Here is a 23,193-nt window from a genome sequence, read left to right as displayed (position 1 = left end):
AGGGAGTGAATGTATGTATGTATGTTTGATTAAAATGGTAATTTATGCCTCATCCAACAGTGTGCTGGGTCAACAGTTATTTATGATAACATAAAATTAGAAATATTCTAATGTCCAATAAAAACTTGTTCACAGGGATAAGTCCTTACTATGCATTGCTTTTGATCCTTAGCATACACTCATGAGGTAGGTCCCAGTATTAGTCCCACTTCACAAGTGAGGAAACTGAAGGTCAAATTTGATCTAAAGTTTTTTTAAAGTAAAGATGTCATCAGGATTGGAACATAGGCTGGTCTGCTACCGTGTATGCACACTAAACTCCATGACCAACAGCTCTTTCAATATGGAACTAGTTAAATTTTGCAACAGCCACATGATAAAAATACTATGCAACCATTTAAGTCATGCTTTACAAGACAGCTTAGTACTATGTTTCAAGCATTTTCTCATGTTGATTGAAAAAAAGATGATTTGCAGAAGAGTAGGTGATTTGCAGCACAGTGTGTAAAAAAATTAACCCAGTTTCAAAATATACACAATTATAAATATATGTAAAATACTAACATAACACACAACAAAATATTAAGAGTAGTTAGCATTTTTTCCCTGGGAGACAGAACAGTGAATAATAAGTTTTTTATTCTTTACACTCTTCTATATATGTCTCTACAAGTAACAGGTTCTAACAGTATAATAAAAAGAAAAATATTTAAAGTATAACTGTTGTTTAAAGAAGGAGAGAGTAGTTTATAACATACAGTCATCACTTTCCTGCTGTCTGCCATATTCTGAAATATATTTGAATTCCTGTTATTCCAAAGTTACCCAAGTTTTATTTTTCTCCATTTTTTTCATTTCTTATCTTCTACTTACTTTACCCTAAGAGTTATAGTGACCCTACTTCTTTCATCTTTGTTCCAAATAAATTTTCCAACAAAATTATAACACAAGACAACTTTTGTTACATCCTTCATTGGCCTTGAAAATATATTTGGTGATGAACTATCTGTAAGATCACAGAATTTAATGTTTATGAGCGTGTTTCAAATTTAGATGCCACTAAGGGATAAATAAAATGATGAATACATTAACGGATAAGTAACTTCACTGGTCAAGGAGGTATTTATATGCAAGTAGCCCTGATGAAACTGAACCTCTCAAGAAAACAAAGCAAAGTTTTGTTTTGGAAACTCTAGGTGTAACTATATAAAAGACAAAAAAAAAAAAAAATTGAGGTTAAAATGATGCCACTCAACATTAATTTTTTTTTTTTCTTTAAAGTGAAACTGGGTTGGGCAACAGATCAATTCACACCTTTAGCCTACAAGGAGCTGCTGTCTATTTGGTAACATTAATAATAGAAAGATGACTAATAAGACTAAAAAACTCCACTGACTTGCATAAAAAAAAGAGAAAAAAGTGACATTCTTTGAGCTTTTTTTCTTCTAGATGGAAAGGAGATGTGATGGTTGAGCTTAACCAGTCTCTTGGGCCCTTAAGTAGCCACGTGTGGAGATGGCAGAGCAACGAGATAGACCTTGGGCTGTTCTTATTGATTACAGAGCTACCTTGTCAGCTCTGTACTGTTAACAGCTGGGCTTTATTTACATAAGAGAAAAACATTTTATTTGGATTCAGCAGTTACTTTGATTTTCCTGTTATTTGAAGACAGGAAACGTTATTCAATTGAAGAAGCCATTTTGGGGCTTATATTTAATTATTCAAATAAAGTTAGAGATAATTATCAAGATATTGCCCCTTGCCTCATTTAAAAAAAATACTTATACATGCAGATAATGATTTAAAGAAAGAATATTTTTAGTTTCTGTTTTAATTCGTAGGGCTAATTCTTAGGTATGCCTTTTAGTTTGCCCATGTAGATGTAATTTAGCAAGAGCTTTTCCCCTCTTTGTTACCACATTTACCTAGTTTCAGTGAAATTATATTTGAGGGTTCTTTAATAAAAATTAATTCTACATGTTTTATTTCTCTGCTCAGAATCTTCATTTCTCTACACAAGTATCTCATTTCTGACACAAATATCTTTATGTGTCATCTAAGGAAAGTGCTATAATAAATTTGACTCTCTTTATTGCAAAAGGAAATTTTCACGAAATTTATTTAATGATCACATTATGCAAAATGAATAAATTTTTGGCTTTTTGAGATCCTATTTACTCTGCTATCTTTGTTTCAGTTTGGGAGCATTCATTCTGTGGTATTGTTTTATTACAGGGATAAAAACTGAGCGACAATAAAAGAAAAACAGCTTTTTTATTACTTATGTAAAGCCTACTTCATGCATCAAATAATGCCCCGGATAATGTCAAAACATGTACAGAAAGAAAAATGGCGCCCACCTCCTCAATAATTATGTAGCTTCATAGCCCTGTGATGATGTACTTTTGGGATTATTCTGGGAGCTACTGAATCAAAACAAGACAGCTGAGATCAATCACAATCCTGGGAACCAGAGGAGGCCAGCACAATTCTGAGCTGCAGGAGGCCCCAGTGTTTGAAACAACAGACAATGTCTTGCGATAATTCTTTAGTACAAAAAAAGAAGAGCAATTGTCCCTCAAATTCCAGCTAAATGATTTTGCTCCTTTCAACTTTTTTTCTGTTATGGAAAAACAGGTGTGTGATTTCAGGAAAAATTTCATTTGCTCTTCATTCCCCAAACTAGTGTTCTAGTTCACATGAGGCAAAGAACCAGCTACTGTCTGGATTTCTAATCAGTCCAGAACTCTTGAGAACAATTTTCCTTGTTTGTGATGTAAGTAAATCTTGTGACACACACACACACACACACACACACACACACACACACACACACACACACACACACACACACACACACACACACACACACACACACACACACACACACCGAGGAACAGTATTCACAGACACTCAGAAATGTTCGCTATTGGAGGTTTTTTTTGCGGTACGCGGGCCTCTCACTGTTGTGGCCTCTCCCGTTGTGGAGCACAGGCTCCGGACGCGCAGGCTCAGTGGCCATGGCTCACGGGCCCAGCCGCTCCGCGGCATGTGGGATCTTCCCGGACCAGGGCACGAACCCGTGTCCCCTGCATCGGCAGGCGGACTCTCAACCACTGCGCCACCAGGGAAGCCCACTATTGGAGGTTTGAATAATTCTCTCTGTCTCCTGTCTCTCTCTGTCTGTCTCTTTTAGGACTCATCTTAACAGTTGTACATGCTTTTATAACGTTAAAGGGCTGTAAATGCCTTTGCTACTAACTAAAGGAGGAATTTAATAAGACAGTATTTTGTTCTAGGTGTGTGATTTGCCCACATATCTGAAAGCTGGTATTATTCAGTTGCTAATTCATTCAACACTTAGCCTCAATTATACATTCAATACAGTGTGGCCGTCAGGAGATAAACATCTACATTTGCTGCACACAGCATTGCCCAAAGTAGAGTTCTGGTTTTTGCACTGGCAAACTGGCATTTACTATGAACATGTATGTTCCCAGTGTTCAGGGTTTGCACAAATTTTTCTTTTGTGTGAAAGATCTTCCTAGTATTCTCTTAATTTCCTGACCATCAACTAATACAGAAATATTGCCTATTAAATATAAATTTATTTTCTCATGAATTCAGTCAAAGGTAGTCAGACAAAGGCACATCTTCTTCAATGACACGAATAGCTGGAATGTCAACCCAAATTAGGATGTACACCTCCCAGATCCATACCATAGAAGGGGAGCCCCTAGAACTGACACAGCTCTCTTTATTCTCAGAAGGAACTGGATTTCCCAAATGTAAGAATAAAAAATTCTAAATAGCCCATCCAAAAATCTTTTGAGTAGATCTATGAGAACGAGAGCTGCAGGCAGGCCATAGGAACAGCAGGGCTGTCTTTGTATAAACTCATGTCAACACCATATGGCAGAGGAGGTGTTGCTGAAGCAAAAACCAGTTTTACAGAGTTTGATCAACAGTATATTTTACAATCCAACAGCTGGGAAAATCTGCTCCATCTTATAGAAGCCATTTTTATTTTGGATTTCCTGTCACTAGACGACACACCTAATCCTTACTAAGTTGGTGACTGCGGAAGGAAAGTAGTTATGAGAGAAATGAAAGCTTTTAGCACAAAAGGGACAGTTTGATGTTTGACCTAGAGGAAAAAGAACTACCTAAGTAACGATCTATAAGTGAATTAAATAATTTAGTGTTAATACCTTTACAACTAACCTTTTCAGTTAAAATTTTCAAGCTATAGCAACTAAAACTCTTCCCTGACCTCTCCCTAAGTCTCTCCCAAACAGCAGATGGGCAAGTTTTCCCCCACCTCTCTCTGCTTCCAGACTCTTGTCCAAACATCTGGTACTAAATCACTTTGTATTAGGGATGCTTGTTTCTGTGTTTGTCTTCTCCTTTAGAATTTGATCGCTTTGAACACAGGGATTGCATTTTTGAATCCCATTGGCTGACAATAAATATTTATTTAATTGTGCACAAAAATGTATATTTCATTGTTTTATGGGAAAGTCTTGCTCTGGTTAAACTGTAGTAGATCATGGGCCCCTATTCGCAATGGATGAAAGTTAGAAATGATTAGCAATGATTTGCTTCCATTCACGATCATAGAAAATTTCTAGTTTAGTTGTATTCACCCAAAGTATGTCATTCCACAGAACTCTTTGGGGGCGGGGGAGTTCTGCAAATTTGAAAGGGATTCTGCGGTACTATTATGATTGCAGGAGGAAACAGAAGAAAAGGAAGACGTCATTTATCGGATGTTTCTTGAATGATCAGTAAGAAACTGGGCCACGTGAATGGATAAAATAAAGAGAAATAAAGTATTGTTGAAGACAGCAATTGGAATTTCAGTGGCTTCCACACCGTTACAATATCTCTAATGGAAACAGCTACCAAAAGAGATGACTGACAACTAATTTATTAACAAACACAGGAGGCTGTGAAATAATTTGGAGGAAAATGGAAGAATGCATTATTTTTACATGAGCTTAAGTACATATTTTATGTGAGTGCCACAGAGATTGAGGAAAGAGGAAGGCTTAGGTTGGTGAATGAGCATCTGAAAGCAAAGTTAAACTGGGCTAGAGTAATAAGCAACCAGATCTTTCTCACGTTTCAGCACCAGAAAATTATGCAAATAGTCACAGCATTTTCCCTAATAAATTCCATTTCCTCTGCCACTGACATGATTTGAATACAAAATGGAAATTTAAATTTCCCAAGTTTTTTATTTTAAACAAATTTTTATCACAAATTAATAAAGCCCGCTTCTCCTACTCCCCCTACAAGGACAAATTTTGGATGATTAATTCTCCCACTAAATAACAGAGTAAAAATATTCATTGATTCTAAAAGATGGGGTATTTTTTATTTGCATAAGAAAACAGTCATGTACTTGGGCTATGTTGTTATATTCTTTCTGAGAAACTTTTCCAGGGGTCTCATCAGATAAGAGAGAGCAATTAACACATGCTCAGGAATAGCTACCTGCCCTGTGATAGAGCAGACGTTTTGCTCTGAAATCAGGAATCAAAGATAATGAGTCCATCGTGGGCTGCCCGTGCCCTGGTCATTGATAGTGCAGGGAGAGGAGTTGCTGAAAGCCTTTCCCCGTGTTTGGAGGGTTCACTCCTGTCCCTTGCAAACTCTGGAGCTTTCGGACATGTCTTTCTTCCCACTGATTTGTGGTGCTTCCTGGTCCCTGGCACTGTGTGCTCACTGAGTGCCCCTTTTCCCGAACAGGACCCTGCCTTAGCAGTTCACGGGCTGGCAGTGGAGGGCTCCCCTCCGGAAGTTTTCTCTGATTCCCCATCACACCCCTTCCTCATCCCACATCCTCAGCCCCGCCCCTCAGCACTGAAAAAAAAAAAAAAGATAATGAGTCCAAAATCAGGCAGGAGATGAAGACTTTTCCAGATATTTCCAAAGGATCTGAAAGTTCATATATCTCCTTTTTTTAACATGACAATTAAACATTATTCTGAATTCAAGCCAAAGCACAAAATATTTGAGGTAATAAATTAATAGCTATTTAAAAGGTTTTAGTTAGTTTACACTCTGTTGTTGGTCAAATTCCCTAGAAGCACAGCCTGAGACGGGGATGCTTGTAGGAGTGGTATATTGGGGGTACACGCTCAAGAGGAATCTGTAAGGAAGTGAGAGGCAGGATAAGGAAAGGGATGGAGCTCGCACAGGTATGCTTCCAGCTGGAGGCTGCTTTCAGCCTGATCCTACAAAGAGCTCTGGAGAGTGAGCTGCCCCACAGGGTAAATCCTGCCTTGAGGCAAAGGGACAGCCCTCTTGTCTATTTCCCTACCCAAACACACAGAGACTTCCTGAGACAGGAAACTCCCTATCAGTCAGTCCATCGTGGTGGCAGACTGCCCCCATCTCCTGGAGAGAGAGGAAGGGAAACAAGTGCAACTTCTCAAGCCGGACGGCTCCTGTGACGGGCGCAGTTTTGGGAGAAAGGTGTGGCTGTGGGTCTTGGAAGCCTCTACAGGGGATCCGAGTGTGGCACCAACACTATCCATTACACACTCGCTCAAACAGCTGCGCTATTTCCAATATAAAGAATACCGCTTAGCTGGATTCTTCCTGGGCTTCTTATACCAGGTCATAAACCACTGCACCCCATTACCATCTTTCCACTGACTAAGAACAAATCAAGGGTGGGGGGAATCAAAAGTCAAACCATCCTTTTATGGCTCAGGAAAACATAGAAATTATTCAATAGTTTATTCAAAATCTAAACCTTTAATAGAAGGGCTGGTTCCACTGATTTGTTTTTTCATATGCACCAATCCCTGTGGATACCTCATTAGCTTTGGTTTTTAAAATTCCCTTTGGTGACAACCCATTAAAGAGGGGAGGAGAACCTCAGCTGGTACAGGCACACACTGTCTGCAAGGTGGGTTTTATGGATGTGTTGTAGTCATGTTCTTAGGCTTCCATTTGCTGTGCTAGGGAATCAGATGTCTCTTGGCCCCAGTCCATTTGGCACAGTGGAGAAACAGTCTGCCTGAGAGGCAGGAAGGGAGTTCTTCAAGCTCTGATAAAAGTGTTGAGGTATGTCACATCCTTCCTAGAACTTGGTTTTTCCTTTTGTTAGTTGTCCAGGGTTGGAGTCTATAATTTCGAAGGGTGCTTCTGTTTTTAAGACCTATTTTTCTGAGAGTCAGTATAATTTAGCCAGCTTATGGTGAACAGACTAGACTGCTGGCCTCTGATTCCTGGGCTTCTACACCTGGGCTTCTCAAACTATTTGTAGCTGTTCTGTGAGAGGACAGCTTTTTAGAAATTCCTAATCTTTCATGGGCCAGTATAATATATGGTCCTACTGCACCTGCCTGTGCTCACACCAGATGGCACTCACTGTGCAGGCTTGAAAAAACCTGGAGAGGTCTATGCCCTATTCAGTGAGATGAGTCCCCTGACTCCACATTTGTATGTTACATCAATGTCAAGCGGTTATAGAAGTTTCTAAATGCTTACTCTCAATTTCTGTACTTAATCTGTCATGGACTAGTTAATAGCAGTTCACTGACTGGTCTAAGTTGCAGAACACTCTTTGGGTACCACTGCTCTACCGTTATTAATTCACTGCTTCAGGAACAAGACCGTTAGGTAAGATGAAAATGACCCTATTCCTTTACTCCCCTACCCTCAGAACTTGGAGAGTGATCTATCAAACTAGAAGTGTAGGCATGCTGTCCAATATGGTAGCCACTAGCCACATGTGGCCATTTAATTTAAATTTATGTCATTTAAAATAGAAAGTCAGTTCTTCAGTGACTAGCCACACTGCAAGGGATTAATAGCCACACGGCTAGTAGCGACTATACTGGAGAGTACAGATACAGAGTATTTCCATAACTCTAGAAAGGTCTCTCAGCTAACGCTGCCCTAGGACCACCATACATTTTTCTGTCGTTTCAATCCAAGTACGTTTTGGGCACTTCCTACTAACATCATTGTGTCTTTATCAACATATCAGAGCTATCTTAAGGCTCACAAAAAAGATCTGTCCCAGTTCTCAGTATCATCATGTCATCATCAACTATAAGTGTTTTTAGGGCACTATACTGACCATTAGCATTCAAAATAAAGAAAAGAATTATCAGTGCATGTACTCAAAGTACTTATAGAATGGTTAGGGAGTCAGCAGTATTTAGAAAATAAAAATACAAAGTGATTTTAGCTATGCTTTCAATAAATGATGTAGATAAGAAGTTTCTCCTTCTTTGGCTAGATTATGAGCTATTTGAGGTTATAAGAAAAAGACCAGTTGAGTATAGGGAGTTTACCTTGTAGACTAGAATAACCAAAAAAGCCCACGCTAAAGGGTGAGACCTAAGTTGACCTTGAAGAAAGAACAGAGATTGACTAAGTATTAAAGAAGTGGAATATATATGTGAGTATATAAATATATATATCCACACACAAATATGTATATATGTTCATATATATTCCTATTTCAGTTATACTTGTAGACCATGTTTCAAAATTCTGCCTTAAGAACTGCTAAAAATGAAAAATAAATTCATTTAATATGTCCTCTTCTTATTCAAAGTGGGTACGTTCTTTGCGATATACAAAACTTTGGCTATTTATTTTTTTAGTGGCGTTAAACAACACAAATTTATTATCTAACAATTTTGGAGATCAGAAGTCCAACATGAGTCTTACGGGGTTAAGATCAAGGTGTCAGTCAGCAGGGTTGCACTCCCTTCTGAAGGGTTTAGTGAGGAATCTGTTTCACTACCTTTTCCAGCTTTTAGAGGCAGCCTGCAGTCCTTGGTTCTTGGCCTCTTCCTGCATCTCCAATGAAATCTTTCTCACATAGCATCTTCTAACCTCCTCTTCAGCTTCCCTCTTCCACTTTCAAGGACGCTTGTGATTACATTGGGTCCACCAGGATAACCCAGGACAATTTCCCAATGTTAAGGTCATCTGATTAGGAACTCTACTGTTATTTGTTTTTTTAACATAAAATACTTTGGGCAGTTGCCAAAGCTCTCCATTCTTTGCCTTTCTTCTATTTCACTAATTGCTCAGGGAGAAAACAAACAATTAAGGGTTCATATATTATAATGCTTCTTTTTAACAGCTCTGGACTTTTTCATCCGCTCCATTGCATTCCCAGGAGACTGAATGTCTGCAGGTCACAGACACCGCTGTAGGCAGTACTTACAAGGGAGCAATACTTACGAGGGATGCTGAGAGAGGCGGGCTGAGGCAGAAGGTGGGATGAATGTTGCCATTTCCAGCCATGAATTCCGCGCATCCCTTCTGTGCCACAAATTATTAACATCAAGATACTGTGTTTTATATCCTTAAAGTAACATCCAGTGTGCTAACATCAGGTTTAGGTTCTCTCCAACCAGTTTTGTTGCAAATCAAAAGGAACATCATGCATATAAATGAAATAAGCACACATGAAGATATATAGGTAGAAAGATAGGTAGATAGGTATATAGATAGATGATTGATAGAGTCAGAGATGGGTATTTCTCATCTTGGCAAATTGCAAAAAACCACATCACTTGGGATGACAGCCCAAACGTCTATAAATTTAAATAATAAAGCATAAATGCAATGGGAATTGAAAATTCATTAACTGACCCTACAATGAAGCCCATATAGCTGTCTCTCTGTCTTTTTCTCTGACAGAAAGCAAAATACGGCAATGAACTTGGGCTCTTTTGAGTTATTTACTATCCCGTATTAAAAATAATGGAAGGAAAATGTGGTCTAGTTCTGAAAAGCAGACATCAAGTTTTCTCCGACTCACTTTTAAGAGGCAGCTGAAAGCTAAATAACCCAAACTATTGGAACCCTGTGCACAACCGCCATATACCGAGCTCTGCTAAAATCCACTCTCGGTGTCACTTTTTAAAAGTAGAATTAATATGTCACCAATTGGATGCTAGGAGCCCTAATTTATTATAATTCAACAGAACACTCTGTATTGGTTACAAGAAAAAAGAAGATATACTATTACAAACAATCAAAATGCGAGAGACATCTTGTTTAGATTCTTACGCTATTTCTGATTTAGGGAAGAAACATCTCAATTAAAACCAAACACAGGGGCTTCCCTGGTGGCGCAGTGGTTGAGAGTCTGCCTGCCAATGCAGGGGACACGGGTTCGAGCCCTGGTCTGGGATGATCCCACATGCCGCGGAGCAACTAGGCCCGTGAGCCACAACTACTGAGCCTGCGCGTCTGGAGCCTGTGCTCCGCAACAAGAGAGCCTGCGATAGTGAGAGGCCCGCGCACCGCAACGAAGAGTGGCCCCTGCTCGCCGCAACTAGAGAAAGTCCTTGCACAGAAACGAAGACCCAACACCATCAAAAATAAAAAAATAAATTAATTAAAAAAAAAAACCCAAACACAGAAATAGGGATATGTTAATTCCAAGTAACTAGGAGCCTACAGGCTGACAAATCAGCTCTTGGGGGTGAGTAAAAGGCTGCAGGTGTCCGTCCTTGTCCTGTCAGAAGTGCCAGGAGTTGCCTGAGAGTACTAGAGCCCAATGACACTCAGCTGCTCTCATCGGAAGTGAGATGGTACCCAAGGGGCAGCAGGGGGGACTGCCCTGAGCCTTCACTGGTCCAGACAAGCTGTCCCTCACATTTCTTCAGACTTCCAGGTCTGACATCCCTTTACATATTTCTTTTAACACTTGGTCAGTTACAATTTTTAACCACTTGTTTTAATTCTTGAGTCACTATTTCCTTGGTTTTTCTGCAACCATGTCTGTTTTTTCTTTACGTTCTTATAGGGCAATCTTTGATTTTTCTTTTTCAAAACGCTCCTATTTTGAATTGTAAACAATTAACATGGTTAAAAAGAAACAGAACAACAAACCAACACAAGTCTGCATTAAGGCCTCGAAGGGCTATAAATCAGCACATTTAATAGTATTCATACAAACAGCATTAAAATGCATATCAGATTTGACAATCTTATCACAAATGAATGAACACTCTACTACTAGGACAACAAAGTTCTAATAGCATCAGAGGAGTCAGGGAAAGGATACATCTGTGAGTTGAATGCATGTGGACTGTCAGGACAGAAAAAAGGTGGCTACATTGGCTCTACTGAAGAGTGCTGGCATCCTAGGAGGGCCACCTGCAAATTGCATTTAATATGCTAACACTATTACGAGAATATTTCTATTCTTTTCATAAAGGTCTTGCTAACAGTAATTAAATTTTAAGACAGTCAGATCTGGAAAGGAATAAAAATACAGTGAAAATGTGATTACGACGGCTAGAGGAGGTCTTCCCTTTCAAATACTAATTAAAAAAAATTGAATTTCAGTTACCCAGGGACACCAAGGCTGGCCATATCTATATTAAATTATACCCAATCACATCTAAGTTCTTAAAAATCTAATACATTTACCACCAAAAGGCCTTGGACTTCAGAAATATGTAAGTGAGATTCTAAATGTATGAGTTTTTCCTTCATCAGTAGCCACATCAGAGTAAAGAAAAAAAAATAAAACCAAACCATAAAAACCGGGATCAAGATAGCAGACCCTGGGGTATGAAAACCGCATCGAGTCGACAGAACTAAGATTATGGGGTTGCTGTAGTTTCCAATAAAGAACCCACTTAATTTGAAAAATATGTCAGTTTTAAAACTCATTTTCATTTTTCTTATTCACAATCCGTAAGCCTGACTTGTATGACAGCATTTTATTTTTTTTAGTCATCTGTCCAGCTGAATCTTAACCCAGCTCATCATTCATGAACAACGTAAGGATGGTTTGGCAGTGCCAACTGTGTTCAGTCACCATGCCCCGGCCTTCATTTCCACCGAAAGCCCTGGTGCCTTGGTCTATAAGTTTCAATTATTATGAACTAATGCATAAAACACTCAAGGAATCCCCAAAGAAAAATTCTGAATGCTTAAGCAATAAAACACTAACTTAATACTTTGGCGAGTCTAACATGATTTTTTTAAAAAACATAGATTTTTAAAAAATGTATAGCATCAGTTACATTTGAAGATTTGGTTGCAGTCTATTGCAAAGCTCGGTCCTCAGAGGTTTGCATGCAGCTAACCACCTGGAAGGCTTGTGCGGATTGCTGGGTCCCACCCCACAGCATTTCTGATTCAATAGGTTCAGTATGGGGCTTGAGAATTTGCATTTCTAACCAAGTGCCAGTTGATGCTGATGCTGCTGGTCTGGGGACCATACTTTGAAAACCACTAGCAAAGCAGATTAGCATACAGGCTTCCAGCTTAGAGCGAGCTGGGCTTACCCGACTCGGCCACTTCCTGGCCTTAAGACCCTGGATAAGTTATTTAGCTTCTCTAAGCCTTAGTTTCTTTATCTAAAATGAGGATAAAAGCAGTGCCTACAACACAGGATCTTGGTAGATACTAAAGGAGAAAAATGCATGTGGGTTGCTTAGAATATAGCAAATGGCTAATAATAAATCAGTTCCTACTCGGAATAGGAATGGCAAAATTATAAGTAAATGGATTCAAGAAAAAACTCTGAATGCACCCTAGTCAGACAGAGATCTCCTTTGGAAAGAAAGGTGTATATCACCGAATCGAGATGCACCCATATTCAAGAATCAAACATCAAATATCTTGTTAACGGCAGGAGGGTGATTATCTTTTTAAATAAAAACCAGTCCAACTTCATACCAAGAATGACACCCCTTTACTGTGCCACCTAGCTATTTTATATTCTGTTTAAAACAGGTATTGCTTTGATACATAGAGTGTAATCTACATTTTTTGCTTAAATATGTGTAACCATATACAATAATGCATTATCAAAGTGTACATAATATTATAGCTATATGAAAGAAAATAGTTTTTAAAAAGCTTAAAAGTCATTGTTTCTGCTTAATGGGTAATGGTTACTATACTGTTATGACCTTTTCTCTCTATTCCGGGTTTTTTGGTAGCAGGTAATAAATGGGTATTACTTTTTAATCACAGAAAGACCTTAGCATAAATGTTAATGGAACAAACAATGGGGGAATCACAAATTCCCAAGGCATCAGGCTGCTGTGTAACTTTTGTCGATGAGGAAATCGGGAAATTGGCGTAGGAGGGGCTGTCAAAACGAGACCCTTGGGAAAGTTAAACTTCTCTTGGGAAACTAGGAGCTGCTATGGAACCAAAGGAGAAGATCATGTTTAAGCAGTTAGAGGAGAAGCTACTCTGAAGCCACGATGCTCTGGAGCCAAGTGGTGTATCTGACCCAGACACATGAAAGGATTCCAAGCAAGTTGGAAGAACTACCCTACTCATGCCTGAGACTCCTTCTGTGAAGAAAGGCAGAGAGGACCGTAGGCTTCATTTAAAATCTGAGTTCTTTACTTTTTTTGGATCATGCATCCCTTTTAGAACCTGGTGAAAACCTCACAACCTCCTCCTCAGTAACACACACACACACACACACACACTTTGGGTGGGAGAGTCAACGATCTCTCTGAAGTTGACCTTGTACATCTCCCATGAAGAAACTTTGACTTAAAATAACTGAAACAAGGTAAATATTAATGAGAAAAGCACTCAAATCTTTACAGATGTTACCATTTTCTTAAAACTTTAAGTATATGTTATTTTAAACATTTTATTCTGAAATGGCTATGCTTTGCCATTTCACTGCAGAACAAAACAGAATAAAAACACATTCTCGTTTTTATAGAAAATCATAAGTAAGTGGAAAATCATGCTATTCTCTTGGGCTCAGTTGACTACATCAAGAGGCACCTGATTATCCCAACTAAAGTTCTAATCCTGTTGTCCCTTGGAAAAGAGTTTATCCCAATTGCAGACCAAATATCTTAATTGAATTAGTTCAGTAGAATCTCGACAATTGCGGATTTAACACTAATGAGTTGTGACCATCAGAGAAAGAGAGACATCTTTTATGATCTACAGAAATCTTTCATTTTGCTGAGATAAAAATTTGCAAGGCTTCTATGAAAGAGTCATTTAGCTAGTGAACCAGCCCAGGTAAGCACCTGGAATTTGCATCTCACTGGGGCAAGGGGCCTATTATCTTTTTTTTTGGCTTTTCAGAAGTTTTCCAATAGCATTCTCTAATTTGGAAGGAAAAAATAGGCAGTCACATAATTGCGGGACACAACCTTTTAAAATTTATATTTATTTTTTAACAGGGGTCTTCAGTAGCTTCAAAAAGAAGGGGAGAGAACTAACAGGAAGTCTCTACTCTGGGATTTATGCTCTTAGGGACATGACCTCATGAAGGTTTACGCATCCCAAAGTAAAGTGATGGAAAATGCCATACAGGGAAAACTTGAAAGCACCACATAGGATGCAAAACATCTCCAGAAATGATTGATTTCCTCTCCCTGATTTCTGACCGAGTATCCTTTCTATTTATAAAGATCTCTAGGGACGTTCACAGGCTCCCTGAAGAAACTAAATAATCCCAAATTAAAAATCCATATACGCAGAGGCTATCAATCCCTATTCTTTTTTTTTTTTTTTTTTAGGCTTGCTCAGTGGATGTCACTGAAGATCTTCGATCTGCCAGCTCTGCCCTAAGCCAATAAACCAGTCCTAGCAAGCACCTCAGTCATTAGACAGTGGGTGGCAATAAATCTTGCCAATTCAGGGTGAAGTGTGCTTGGGGAGGGTTTACCATTTTGCTGTCTGCGAGACTCCATTTGCCTAATTAGTATGACTGGGCCTGGTCTCTGTGGCTTCATCTGGAGGCCGGGACACCAGTTCTTCAGTCCAGGCTGGGGCCCAAACACGCTGTCTGATTTTGTCAGCCTTCTCTGCCTTATGAGATGGGTCTGTCCTCATCAGAGCCATCCAACCGGTCTGAGCTTCCCATTCCCAACGCTGTCACTGCCCTGATGCTAAATACTCCCGCTGCCCAGCATGAGGGTTACTGTATCGTGGCATCTTAGCTATCAAAATCAAAGATGAAGGACATTGGGACACAGTTGTTGGGGCTGGTGATCCTTCATTGAGGTAAGGAGAGGGAGGAATCCCATAGTTTAGTGGGTATTTTCCACCCTGGCCCTCTTGCTTCCAGCCTGTCACTAAAGCCCCATAAGGCCCTAGTCTAAGCTTCCCTAGGGAAAGACAAAAGCCACTCTAAGCTGCATATCTTCTGTATTTCTGGGTTGCAACCATCATCTGTCTTAAACTACACTCTCCTTAAGATAAAAGACAATCCAGGAGGGTCACATTGATTTTTGGTCAATAGATGTGTTTTCAAGTGATTTTTATCAGTAGCGTAGGAGAGCTTCCTTTTGCTCCAAGCGCAAAGTTTTAAATACGACTCATGAACTCTTTTAGTGGCATTCGATAATTTGGTACATAATGTAATAAGGGATTACTTACCGATAATCCCTATATTTCAAACAAGTTATATTTCACAAGTTTTTTTGGTAATTTATCTGAGTTTAGACTGTGGTTTTCCTTAGAATATAAAATATTTTAGCTCAGTAAAAGAAACTTCCAAAGTTTACATCTCATATTTTAGTTTCTTTCAAGTCTCTTATTCTCTAGTGATTTTGTTAATAAATTACTTATTCAAAGGTGAATTCTTTTAGAAAATTTTTGTGAATATGTTTAGCCATGTCTTCATCATGCAAAGTAGAAGAGTTAGCGACTCAACTTTAAGGAAGTGAACTAATTTGTTTTGAACTAAATCAGGCAGAAACAGTTGATTTATTAAAGTTGAATATCCTCATGAAACCGATCCTCAGTGTAGAATACTGTATTGTAATTGCAAAGATATTTCCTTTCTTTCTTTCTTTCTTTTTTTGGGGCTGCATTGAGTCTTCGTTGCTGTGCACAGGCTTTTCTCTAGTTGTGGCGAGCAGGGGCTACTCTCCGTTACGGTGCGCGAGCTCTAGGCATGTGGGCTTCAGTAGTTGTGACACACAGGCTCAGTAGTTGTGGCACGCAGGCTCAGTAGTTGTGGCACGCAGGCTCAGTAGTTGTGACACGCGGGCTTAGTTGCTGTGAGGCATGTGGGATCTTCCTTGACCAGGGGTTGAACCTGTGTCCCCTGCACTGGCAGGCGGATTCTCAACCACTGTGCCACCAGGGAAGTCCCACAAAAATATTTTAAAATTTGTTGTCTTAGGAGAAATCTAATTTGCTTTTGAGTAACGTCCTTTTCATTTTTTGAAATTACATGACCCTTACTCTGAATAACTGATTAATAGGCAACTATCAAAATACAAGTCCTTGTAGGAAAGATAATTGTGCCGTGCTGTATTTTGTCCCTTTGAAAGCAGGTTGAATATATAATGAGGACATTAGCCCAGCTAGGAAAACTTAGGCTTTTGCACATCTTTCCTTTGAGGCTAATATCTGTAACCTCAACATTGCAAATATTAGACCTATTTCTCTGAGGCTTTGATGTTGACGGGAGCTTCTTACCAAGATCAGGTTGTTAGGTCACAGGGTAAGGCAAAAACTACTTTCAAGTAGCTCCTGCAATTAGCACCTAATTAATGAGGTGTGAAGTGTGAGTGACGGGAGGTTCCTTGATAGAACGCAGTGTCCTATCACTGGGTGCCTCATTACTCATTTAATTTTAGATTTCCAGCAGCAGCAACAGTGGGTATGGAAGGGTGTCCTAGCAGAGCTGGGAAGAATATCCTGCTAAAAAGGAGGTGTCAGCCTACCATAAGCATAATTACGTTCCAGATGAGGTTGGCCATCTCAGAAAGAACAGGTTAAGCACTTTTTGCATTTGATGAACTCTTGAGTTTTGCTCCCCATACGCTGCCTTCTTTTAAACCTTTCCAGTGAGATAACACCTCATCTCTCAGTTTTTGTTTCTCAGGTTTTGCTGTGTCTGTGAATACTCATTCCTTAAGCAGAGCTGATTTATGGTACCAGGACTTCTGTGCGTGGCACGTGGGTTGGGGGCTACAGTAGGCTACAAAAGAGCCCTTTAGAACAATCACTGGTTTGGTGCCATTCCTGGAGACTTAGCTTAGGTATACTCTCTGTGGAGGTATGACCGATAAGAGAACGATTATAGAGGATGCTTCAATTCCACATATAAGTGATATCATACAGTATTTGTCTTTCTCTGCCTGACTTATCTCACTTAGCATAATGCCTTCAGGGTCCATCCCTGTTGTAGAAAATGGCAGGATTTTCTTCTTTCTCATGGCTGAATTCCATACTGCATTTATATTTTAAAGTTGCTAAGAAACTAGATCTTAAATGTTCTCACCATAAAAAAAGAAATGATAACTACAGGACACGATGGAGATGCTAACACTGCAGCAGTAATTGTACTGCAATATATAAATGTGTCAAATCAACACGTGTACACAAACTTACACAATGTTATATGTCACTTATATCTCAATAAAAATGTTCTGATTAAAAAAGTAAAACATAAAAAGAGGTCCCTTAAGATCTCTATTTTTTCCAAAATATCTTGCAAAGTGCAGTTCAATTCACCATATGGATCTTAGATAAGTCCCTTAATTTTCTCTCTCTCACTTTCTTCCCCTGTAGAATGGGGATAATAATCATACTCAGTGAGAGTCAGATGAAATCCTGAATGTGACTGTCCTTTGTTTGTTGATTGCTTAAAAGCATTAATATGTTCACTGTAACAAGTAGAGGACCTTCAATGGCAAAACAGAGAAAAGAGTGACAGGATGGTGCAGGGACAGCTTTCAAAAGAGAAGTAAGAGGGAGAGAATACCAGGAGGTGCAGAGGTGAGGACAGCTTCATGTTTGGCTGGGTTTCCAGCTCAGTGATACCATCGAGGAAATGGATGCCTTTTATGTCTCCTTAGGCTACACTTCATCCTAAGGTTACTACATGCTACACGCTGCACAGTCAGGACCCTGGGTTTCCTTTTCTACATCCAGGGGGAGTGAGGGTTTCTTCTAGTAGCTGTCACAGTAGGGCAAAGGAGACCCTTCTTCTAAAGCCCCCATCAACTATCTCTTCATTTCTCCTTGGTCTGAACTGAGTCATGTGTCCATATATGAACCAAGCAGATGGGCTTTGCTGATGGAACCAATACAATCAGTACCAAACTACAGTTAATATTAACCTCACCCAAACCACCTGGCAGCCATAAAACTGGGAAAAGTATCAATAGAAAGTCACTTGTCAGATGACTACAAGGTACAGCGTATTTTTCTTATCTCTTCAGCTGCTGCCAGATTATTTTTCATGCTCCTGAGGATCTTCTGAATATCTAATGTCAAGACAGCACAAAGGTACAAACCTTGCTTAGTAAGAAGCCATTGTTGACAGACGATGCCCAGATCCTTGTAGGATCTGGAAACACTGAGGAACAGGGGAAATTAAATCAAATACCAATGTCAGGTATCAAAAATTTCTCAAGCCTTTTAGTTACTAGATCATTCCAAATAGTTAAATACTAATTCATGAGAGTACTGCACACACCAAACTCTAATTGTTCATGTCCATAAATATGTATATTATAAATATGTATTAATATATCCATGTATCTATAACTACATATTTAATATTAAATGAATTTCTACGGAAATTTCCACAATCCCTATTCATTAGAATAGGATATGATGAGATCACTTTTATGTATTCTAAAGCCAGTCCAAGAAAACCTATAAAGGTTTCTAATTTGAAATTTTGTTTAAAAAGGATATGAAAGTGTATGGCCATTTTAATTGGATTAAATGTGACTTTCCTCTAAGTCTTTGATTTCAGGTCGTTTGTAACTAACCATGTGCTTTTTCAGAAAAGGTTTTGCTACAAATAAGGTAGTACTTCCTGAAAATTGTTTTACGTTAAGGAACACATTCAGTTAAAGAAAAAGCTAGTAAAATGCAAGTGAATAGCCTTGTAAATACTGTATTAATCACTATTTTTTAAACTAATTTTGTTAGCCAGTTCCTTGTCACAGAATTAAATTATAATTATATAGAATTGTAAAACTGCCTTTGGATAAGGCTATAGAAATTTAAAGATTTAAGAGACCTTTGATCTTCATAATTAATTTTCTTCTTTAAGATAAAAAATTAAATGTATCGAGCTCTTACTTTTCTCAGTATTTTCTGTTTTCTTGCTCTTCACTTCCAAAGCCCACTCTGCCCCACAGCAAATGGGCATTCTTTCACTTCCTCTATTTTTTTTTTTTTTTTTGCGGTACGCGGGCCTCTCACTGCTGTGGCCTCTCCCGCTGCGGAGCACAGGCTCCGGATGCGCAGGCCCACAGGCCATGGCTCATGGGCCCAGCCGCTCTGCGTCATGTGGGATCCTCCCGGACTGGGGCACGAACCCGTGTCCCCTGCATCGGCAGGCAGACTCTCAACCACTGCGCCACCAGGGAAGCCCCTCACTTCCTCTATTTTTTTTTTTTTTTCACTTCCTCTATTTTAATGGTCACTTTGCTAAGGGCGCCAGATCAAACCTACGCCTTATACTTGAGTTCTTTTGAAAGATCTGAATTGAAAGGAATTAAAATAATAAGTTCAGTTACAAATTGTACCTTAAAATGAGAACCTCTAACACTTATTTTTACCATACATTCATAAGCATTTCTAGAAAGAGCTTAAGAAATGACAGTTAATTTTACTGAGTCATTGGCCAGGGGATTACTTATTAGATTCTAAAAACTAATTCAGTAAATTTGTCAACAGTTGTTGAAGGGTTACAGTGTGTCTAGCGTTCGAGGGATTTAGGGGACCACGATGTTATATCTACGTCTTGGGAGCTTGCAATGAATCCTGATTAGTAAAGAGAGTAAGGCATTTAGAATGCACCTTATAATGTTCATTATTTACCTAAAAATGATTTGATTTAATGCAATGACAAATTTCTCTAATCCGTTCCTTAAATATTTGTCTTAGGTCACTTGGTTATTATCAGATAGAAGCCTTCATAGGTCTATGCAGTGATAGGTACTGTGGAGAACGAACAGCAGAAAGATCTTTCACAGTTCGTTAACTCGAGGTCAGTAACAGTAAGAGAGCAGTAACATGTGTTGCATCAGGAATCACACATACTTATGGAACTTCTACTGTGTGCTTAAACCTGGGAAATATAAGGGGACACACAGCATTTTCAGTCTTCTTAAGCAAACATGAGCACATATGTATGGAACACAAACCATTGCCGGCACAGAAGTGTACGTGGTATTGGGAAACACAGTACAGCTTTCAGAGATCTCTCCTATTCACTTCTCCCGTCTGTTCATAATCGAAACTACTACTTCTGTACATCGAGACATGTACTTTTATCATAGTACACGTAGCACTGAATTACAATTACTCATTTGCACAGCTGGCCGTCACCAATGGATGCCAACCTTCTGACTACAGGTGTCTCACTTTTCTCATCTCAGTCCCCTTGGCACCAGCAGAATGAGTGTCACACTGCAGTCACTCCATCATCACTTATGGAAATGAAATGGAGTGAAAAGTGGCAAAGTCACGTCACTCCTTTCTGTATTTGGAGATTTTCCATCAAGCTTCCCTTTCTCACTCTTCCTTCTGCCTTATTATTCAAGCCCAAAACACTGGTTAGGGAGAAACTGCTTAAACCCATGACATCACTTTCAGTCCTAAGAAAAAAAAAAAAAAAGAAAAACAAACAAACAAAATTGATAGTAAACACTCCTTTGCTCTTAAAGCACTTCGTAGCTGTGCTAGGCCAGGCCACCAAGGTTAGTGCAAGCTCGTGACTTGGGCTCAGCTAAGGCCGCTTACACTTTCTTGGACCAGCAAATAAATAGAGCAAAGGATGCATAGGAGATTAAAGTACATAAGTGGGCTGTCTATCAAAGGTGTGCCCAAAGGTAGGGATCTGGTAGCTCACGCGAAGTAAAAAATCCACTAGAAGAGAAGAAATTTACCTTAGTTCTCACAGACCTTGTGTCACTCTTCTTTCTATTTCAGGCAAGTACAGGAATTGGGGACCCTCCAAGTCCTCAATGGTCATCCCATTGCTATCTAGCTGTACTAGAGTTACATTCTGATTCCTATTATATCATCAAATTTATTTGAGTTATCAGCTAAGCAGATTTGCCTGCAGCTTGTAACACTAAGAAGGCCACCAGAATCAATCATTTGGCATTAAGGTGGGCCAGACAAGAAAAGGTGCCCCAGGAAGGGTTTCTCACCTTGTAATTTAACTCAGTCAAAGACCTTAGTGAAATAATTTTTCCTAGGAAACGTAAAGGCACGAAGTTCATGTCAGAGGACCATGGTGCTTCTCCTTCTACAACTGGCCTGTGATCACAGCAGGAGAGATGGAGCTGATGAGTGTGCTGGGCCATGGGGAGAGGGCTGGCCAGGCCAGGTGTGACTTTTCACCCTACTTTTCCAGTACTAGTCATCTTTTCCTACATAACATATTGCCACAAAACCTAGCGGCTTCATACAACAATCGTTTATTTGATTGTGATTCCGGCAATCAGTGATTTTGGTTGGCCTCAGCTGGTTGGTTTTTTGGCTGGCCTCATTTGAAATCATGAATGAAGCCACAGTCATCTGGTGGCTTAACTGGGGCTGGAATGCCTAGCAGGCTTTGCACACACATCTGACATTGAAGGCTGGCAGCCAGGGCACCTGGGTTCTTCTCCGCTCGCCTCTCTGGCAGGCCAGCTCCATTCACCTCCTGGTAACAGCACTCCCAGAGGCTGAGGGAGGACGCTCCCAGGCCTCATGAGGCTCCCGCTGAGAGGTCTCACAGAATCACATCCACCCCACTCCACAGCCAAAGCAAGACACAGGGTCAGCCCAGATACAGGGGGCAGAGAAACAGACCACTCCTCCCGCCAGGAGGCACTACAAATTATTTGTGGTCATTTTTAATCTACCAAACTTCCTTTGCTCAAAAAAACATTAAACCTACAGTGTTTTCCAAATACTTAATAATTTTATATTTAATATTATACTTAAGTATTTCCCAAATACTTAATAATTAAGGTGATACTTATTAAGCATGTAAATGAAAATCCTAAGTGGTCTCTCTCTTTTTTTTTTTTCTATATGGTAAAAACAGTACTATAACTTGCTTCTCTTGATAAGGGTTTTGAGTGTGAGGTATTTTCTGAACTATATCACATGCTGTAATATATTCTATTCCCATGCAGAAGCCTATGGAAAAGAATGAGAACTACTCGAACCTAAACAGAACAGAAAACGTAAGGCTACGTTTTCCTTTCTCATAGCTGAACAGTGCAGCACAAGTACAACATAACACCAGTCACTCCATAAACAGAAGAAACAATAGAATTTTCATTGTATTCTTTTTAGTTAGTTACATCTTTGTCCCATGGGTATTTCTGGGAGTCTGATCAGAGATAAAAATATGCTATCCAGAGAAAATGCAGCTAAGAATTTTTACCATACACCACACCAGTTGGTTCTCTGTAAAAAACGAAATAACACCTGAGTCTCATTACCCCTTTAGAGTAGGACTTACTTTGCACAATCGTTATCACCTCCTCTCTTTTATCTCTGTTTCTGATTAGCCCTTGGGGAGGATGACACATCATAAAAGGCTTTTGTGCTGGGCTATCCAGAGTGGGTCTGAGTATTCTGCCATGTCAGCACACTGTAATGAGAACCTGGTATTTTAACATTATTGCCTGTCCAGTTGCCATTGATGATAATGGGCCACTTTTATGACACACAAAATAATGCACGATACCACTGTGTGCTGACCTCATTTCCTCAGAGCTGGTCCTGCCATGTTGGTCAAGGATACAGTGACTGAATCGTTATGGGAGTTACTATGCAAGGTTATATCAGTCTAACAGATTCACAGCTAAACTCGAAATTCCTTAGCACACTGTTGAGTTCCTCCATAATGGAACATCTTTCCCCATGACCTCCAAAAGTTCCTGGGGGATGATCTCATTTTATTTCCAAACAAGTCTAAAAAAGATGAGACACTGTTCCTCTGGTAATTTTGTGGGTGGGGGAGGTAGAGGGGAGGACAAACCTGGAAGTGTTGCATGTGACTGCCAAGCGAGCCATCCAGAAGTACAAAAAATTGACAATGTGCCATCTGAAATGATCAAGTTATCAGGGATGACATTAATACAAAGTCTCCTGATACTGGAAACAAACCCAAGTGATACCAAAGGGCCAAACATGAGACAGATTTGATTTGTCAGTGGGTTGCTCTTATTTTGACATCTTGGTAAAATTGTCACATCTGTTGAAATTCCG

At 39.5% G+C, this 23,193-nt stretch overlaps 1 protein-coding gene and 1 non-coding gene across 3 annotated transcripts in view; one reads left to right on the top strand and one right to left on the bottom strand.

The window, feature by feature from the left end:
- GPC6 (glypican 6) overlaps positions 1–23,193 on the bottom strand; it is a 1,087,352-nt gene that overhangs the window by 385,321 nt on the left and 678,838 nt on the right. The window lies entirely within an intron of this gene.
- Positions 5,534–5,675, top strand: LOC115853480 (small nucleolar RNA SNORA71). Its single transcript, XR_004039603.1, has one exon. It is a non-coding gene; the product is annotated as a small nucleolar RNA SNORA71 (small nucleolar RNA).

Source organism: Globicephala melas, chromosome 18, assembly GCF_963455315.2.
Source record: "Globicephala melas chromosome 18, mGloMel1.2, whole genome shotgun sequence".
NCBI classification, from domain to species: Eukaryota; Metazoa; Chordata; class Mammalia; order Artiodactyla; family Delphinidae; genus Globicephala; species Globicephala melas.
The sequence above is the reverse complement of the archived record's forward strand: the minus strand, read 5'-3'. Positions and strand labels throughout refer to the sequence as shown.